This window comes from Cebus imitator, unplaced genomic scaffold (assembly GCF_001604975.1).
Source record: "Cebus imitator isolate Cc_AM_T3 unplaced genomic scaffold, Cebus_imitator-1.0 Scaffold204, whole genome shotgun sequence".
Lineage (NCBI taxonomy): Eukaryota > Metazoa > Chordata > Mammalia > Primates > Cebidae > Cebus > Cebus imitator.
The window spans coordinates 2508518-2514659 of record NW_016107519.1 but is presented as its reverse complement, the minus strand read 5'-3'; the positions used below and the strand labels follow the sequence as shown (position 1 = coordinate 2514659).

Below are 6142 nucleotides of genomic sequence, written 5' to 3'. Positions count from 1 at the left end.
TCTTTTCCAAATCTCTTCCAACTTCCTCTTTGCTTTCCCTCAGTCTTTGCCGCCTGGCTCACAGAGATCTCTCCACTTATTTCAGTGGCTTGAAACCTTGGACTCCTTATCTGAAATGGCTTTCTTCTCAATGGCTTCCTCCATACCCATCATCAAACCCTGAACCTTGTTACCAGCTCAAAACTGTTTCACTTCCAACATCACTAATTCAAAAAGCTGAAGTAACTCTATCATAACTGCTCTAACTTCATCAAGACCTCCAACTCCTCCACTGTCTTCCTATTATTAGCCCCATTCATTTATATTAATATTAAATTCATATAAATAATAAAATTTAATAAATATAAATAAAATTTAATGTAAATTGTTATTTATATTAAATTTCATGTCGATGATGATAACAGACTCCTTTCTTTGCAACTGACCAACAGATTTCAACCTTGGGCACATTTCTCCATCTGTCTTTTCCATATCCGTACCTGATGAAGATCAGTGGAACATGGGGCTGTGAGAGTACCGGACAAGGCAGATGCTCATCACTATAAATTCACAGTCGTTGGTATCAACTGAGCACCTAAACTTACCAAGCAATGTTACTGCATTTCTCTGGTTAACGTCTCTTCTCGTCTCTGCGTACTCTAGACCTTCTCTACTTTTTTTCCACCTTGGAACCTCTTCCATTCTCCTCCCTTTTAGCCATCTCCCCTGCACCTTCAAATGCTTTCTACTGGATTATTTCCGTTAGTATTAAAACATGCTCTAATATCGTCTATCTTTTAAAAGAAACCAACAAAAATTCTCCTTGGGCTCGCTTGCTATCTACTAGTGCTTTCTCTCTTTGTTCTCATTCACAGCCAGGCTTCTTGAGTTTCAGTGTTCAGTTACTACTTAATCACCAATTACCCAGGCCACTCCGTGCAGTCAGGCAAACACCACCGTTTCATTGAAAGAGCTCTTGCTAAATGAACAGTGACCTTCATATGGCTAAAGACCGTGAAATGTCTTTGGTTCAACTGACTTGACCTTTCCCAAGCATACGTCACTCCCTCCTTTTTGACTTTTTTTTTTTTTAATTCAGAATGCCAGAATTCGAATGACATGTTTTCTTCCTTTAGCTTCCATTACCTTCACTTTCCTGGTTTTGGTCAAATACGTCTGATCACTAAACAGAATCATTAGGGGCTCCTCTTCTACAAAATCTTTACATATTACTTTTCCATGGCTCAATTTTAGACTCTCTTTTCCTTCCCCTCTATGTCCTCCTTCCCTGTAAGCAATCTCACTCACACCTAGGCTTCAAATCCATCTGTTTTAGGAGCTACTGAATAACAAGTGTGTATGTCTAGATAGGATCATTCTTTTTCTTTTTTTTAAGAGATAGTCTCACTCTGTTGCCCAGGCTGGAGTGCAGTGGCATGATCATAGCTCAACGCAGCCTCCAAACTCCTGGGCTCAAGGGATCCTCGTGCCTCAGCCTTCTGAGTAGCTAAGACTACAGGTGTGTACCACCACATCTGGCTCATTTTTATTTATATGTAGACAGAGTCTTGCTATGCTGCCCAGGCTCATCTTGGACTTCTGGCCTCAAGCAATCCTTCCACATTGGCTTCCCAAAGTCTGGGTACAATGTGAGCCACCACGCGAGGCCTGAGGATCTTTTCTCTGAGCTTTATAATACAACTGTATATACTCAGCAAGTGCCTAGTCAACATCTCCATTTGCATATTTTACAGGCATCTGAAACTCAACATGTTCAAAACTAAGCTTATGTTCTCTCTCAAACGTGCTTCTCCTCCAGTATTCTCCATGCTAACAAATGGTGTTAGCTTTCATCCTATTACTCTTGCCAGACTTGGGATTCATGCTTGCTGCTTGCTACCCATTCCCCCCAACTGTCTATATAATTAACTACAAGCCCTGACAATTCATTCAATAAACCAATTGTTGAAAGCCAACTTGGTTCAACACTTTTCTAAGTGCTGGAAATAGAGTCTAGAACAAAAAAGACAAAAATGCCCGTTCCCTGTGGAGCTTGAATTTTACTAATATAAGCTAGGTGACTCTAACATTTTGTCTGGCAATAATATTAAAGTGTGTTCAGTAAATATGCTAGCTACACTACAACGTTTAAAATGAAGGTGACTGAGCACTTCCTGAGCAAGTAACTGTATCATGCTTAAAGAACACCAAGTTGAAAGAACTGGAATTTGTTTCTAATTAAAAATTTTTTGAGGGGACTGGAAATTTATAGTATGGAGATCCAGAGATAATGAAAATTGTCTCTACTGACGGGCAGTAACTTGAAATAAGGCCACCCAGTATTCACTAATTAATTCAACAAATATTTCTTGCAACAACTGCTATGAGCTGGGTACAGTATATCGCTAGATACTATTCAAAATTGTGTTCGATTTTACACTACTTGCAAGCTAACAAGCTAGTCTGACAGTTCCATGAATGATGGCAGAAAACACCTGAGTCAGAGAGAAAGGACTTACTTTTCACAGCACAGCCACCAGCCTGTTCCATATTCCCTTTGGTTTCCCTTTCCCCCCAAAACCCATGAGGACAGTCCAGGTGGATGGCATACACGTGGCTGGTTTTACCGCCCAGGTTTTAGGAAATCCCAGTCTTCTATGAGGAACTACAAGCCAACATGCTCAGCCTTTGCCCTCGAGGTTGACATTATCTTTATTATACTGAACAGAAACAAACCTGTCTTTTGTTCCGGAAGGAGACAATTAACTTACTCTTCCAAAACTGTTCCTTGAAAAGGTGTATTAATCAGAGTTCCTATAGAAACAGATCCAATACGATGCATACTGCAGAGAGATTTATTTGTAGGAATTGGCTCATGCAATCGGGGAGGCTGGCAAGCCTAAAATTTGCAAGTCAGATTAGAGACCCAGGAAAGGGCTGAAGCAGGATTCCTTCTTCCTCAGAGGACCTTATTTTTTTCTCTTACGACTTTCCCTTGACAGGATGAGGGCCACTTAATCACATCTTAAAAAATTCCTTCTAGACTGGTGTCTGACCAAAGCCCCGGTTCCACAGAGTAACGCAGCTGACACATGAAACTAGCCATCATAATAGTCCAGAAGAAGGGCAGCCAGTGCCTCTCCTCACAAAACATGGGACAGTGCAGGGGACCCATGGAGAATTGTCTCCCAACACTAAATATACATATATATTTTGAGACGGCGTTTCGCTCTTGTTGCCCAGGCTGGATGGAGTGCAATGGCATGATCTCAGCTCACTGCAACCTCTGCCTCCCGGGTTCAAGCGATTTTCCTGCCTCAGTCTCTCCAGTAGCTGGAATTACAGGCTCGTGCCACCACGCCCGACTAGTTTTTGTATTTTTAGTAGAGGCGGGGTATCACCGTGTTGGCCAGGCTGGTCTCGAACTCCTGACCTGAGGTGACCTCGGTTTCCTCTCCTTCCCCTTCCCCACAGAGGCCGCCCGCCCGGAGCCACTCTGGGCCCTCCTTCCTCCTGCTCACACTGGCCGCGCGCGACTCCCTGCCCGCCCCCTTCACACAGGCCCCCCCAGCCTCGCAACCCCCGGCGTTCCTTTCGAATAGAGGCCCCCGGCCCCCTGCCCTCTCCTCCACCGTTCTCCCCCGTCCCGCTTCCGGTAAGCCGCTAGCACCGTCCTCCCAACACCCTCCGCCCCCGCCGCCACTGCAGTGCCTGGGAGGACTGCGCTCTGTGCTCCCGGCCAGGCAGTTCTCCACCCTCCCAACTTCCCCACGCCACCCGAGCCTCCAGCTTCCCGCCGCGCCCCTTCCCGCCCCCGCGCTTCCGGCCCCGCCCACCCCCGCGCGGAGGACTGTGGGAGCGGCTTCCTTGGATTCCGCGCTTGGCAACGGCTCGGCGTCGCGCTTTGGCCAACCACCACGTAGTCACTGGGCCCGCTTCCCTCAGCGTGAGGTAGGAGAAGGGCGCGGGGGCCTAGCGCCTCGGGGCCCCTGGCAGCTGTGCCCCTGCGGCGTCCTGGGCGCCCAGCCCGGCCGAGGGCCCCTTCGCCCATCTCCCGCCCACCCCGGCCGGCTCCTGGGCGGTCTGAGGCGGGGCCCGGAATGGACTCGGCTTGCCGCTGCTTTTCTCCCGCTTGGGGCTGAGTGCATCCTTCAGGCGCCCGAGGCGTCTGCTCAGAAACGCAGCGGTCGCTGTCTCCAGCCCAGGCTTTCCTTGTTCCTCTGAACTGGGACGGGCGCCGCTGACCGCTTGGCGATGGCTGTCCCAAGTCCCAGTCGCGCCTGACGGGGAAACTTCAAACCCAGTTAGAACATTGCGCTAGCTCTGGAATCACAGCAGAGACGGGTGCACATCGCTTTTTAATATTCGTGTTAGTAAAGCACTTGAAATTGCCTGATTAGGCGGGCGCGGTGGCTCACGCCTGTAATCCCAGCACTTTGGGAGGTTGAGGCGGGCCGATCACGAGGTCAGGAGGTCGAGACCAGCCTGGCCAACATAATGAAACCTCAGTCCTACTAAAAATACAAAAATTAGCTGGGTGTGGTGGCACGAGCGTGTAATTCTAGCTACTCGAGAGACTGAGGCAGGAAAATCGCTTGAACCCGGGAGGCAGAGGTTGCAGTGAACTGAGACTACACCGTTGCACTCCAGCCTGGGCAACAGAGTGAGACTCCGTCTCAAAAAAAAAAAGAAATTGCCTGATAAAAGTTGAATCAGAAGTGAAAAGTACACAACAGAATGCAAAAAGCGTGTGCTTAGCCTCACAAAGATGGAAACATCCCCAAAACGTTAAGTACTGTTGTCCCAAGAGTCTAAGCCTAAAACTGCACTTTTATTCGTCCGATTTTTCGGTTGTGACCTTGTTTTTTCCTTCAGAAACTGCAGTAGGCATCTAAGAAGTAGACCAAGGGTGTCCAGTGGTTTGGCTTCTCTGGGCTACATCGGAAGAAGAATTGTCTTGGGTCACACATAAAATATGCAACACTAAGATAGCTGGTGAGCTTTAAAAAAATCCCAAAAAAATCTCATGCTGCTTTCAGAAAGCTTACGAATTTGTGTTGGGCCGTATTCAAAGCCATCCTGAGCCATGTGCTGGCCGCAGGTGGACTAGCTTGAAGTCAATAGAAGAGTATTAACAAACATAACTTTCACTTTAAAAAAGGGTTTTAACTAGCATTTTGTTTGTATTAAATATGGATGGCATCATCCCCAGATTATTTCAACATGGGAGGTTTGTTACCTGTATAAGCTGCTTTGGAAATAGCCTGGAGAATCCAGAAACCCTGGGTTTTAAAAGCAACAGTTGTTCTGCCACCATAGCTATTAGCCATGCTTGATTTCCTTTACCTTTCCTGGCCTCACTTTCCACATCTTTTATTATTTGTATGTTCGACAAGATGTCTATTCAACTGAGGTCTCTTTCAAGTCAAACCTTTTAAAAATCTGGTTATACAACCTAGCAGAAAGGATTTCTCATTCTAAAAGTTGCTGCTTTCTATAACTTATGTGTCAACTAAACTGACTTAAATAGGGTTCATAATCCAAAAGTTATTCAGAATAGTGGTTCTCAAAGTGTGGTTCGCAGACCAGCAGCCTCAGTATCACTTGGGTTTGAGAACCACTGGTTTAGTGTTCTGAAGTAAAGCTTTTAATTAAAAACTATTTAATATATTTTTTTACCAGTGACATTTAATACCTTTTGAAGCTATTTTGGAATGACCATTTCTATCTGGGTGACATTTGCCCTCATAGTAGTTAATTTTCATCTTAAAAAAAGTAATGAGAAATTAACTCAAAATGGATCGATGACCTAAATGTAAGAGCTAAAACTGTATAAACTATTAGAAAAAAACATAGGTATAAATATTCTTTTTTTTTCCCATTTATTTTATTGCATTTTAGGTTTTAGGGTACATGTGAAGAACATGCAAGATTGTTGCATAGGTACACACGTGGCAGTGTGATTTGCTGCCTTCTCCCCTATCACCTACATCTGGCATATCTCCCCTTGCTATCTCTCCCCAGCTCCCCACCCCCCACCGTCCCGCCCCTATTTCCCCCCAACTGACCCCAGTGTGTAGTGCTCCCCTCCCTGTGTCCATGTGTTCTCATTGTTCAACACCCGCCTATGAGTGAGAACACGTGGTGTTTGATCTTCTGCTCT

At 45.8% G+C, this 6142-nt stretch overlaps 1 protein-coding gene across 1 annotated transcript in view; it reads left to right on the top strand.

Moving 5' to 3' along the window:
- The first annotated feature begins 3803 nt into the window (after positions 1–3803).
- Positions 3804–6142, top strand: part of IFT88 (intraflagellar transport 88) — a 126391-nt gene continuing 124052 nt past the window's right edge. Inside the window, exon 1 of the mRNA XM_017548183.2 lies at positions 3804–3930. The gene's annotated coding sequence lies outside the window, so the exon portion shown is untranslated. The remainder of the gene's footprint in view (positions 3931–6142) is intronic.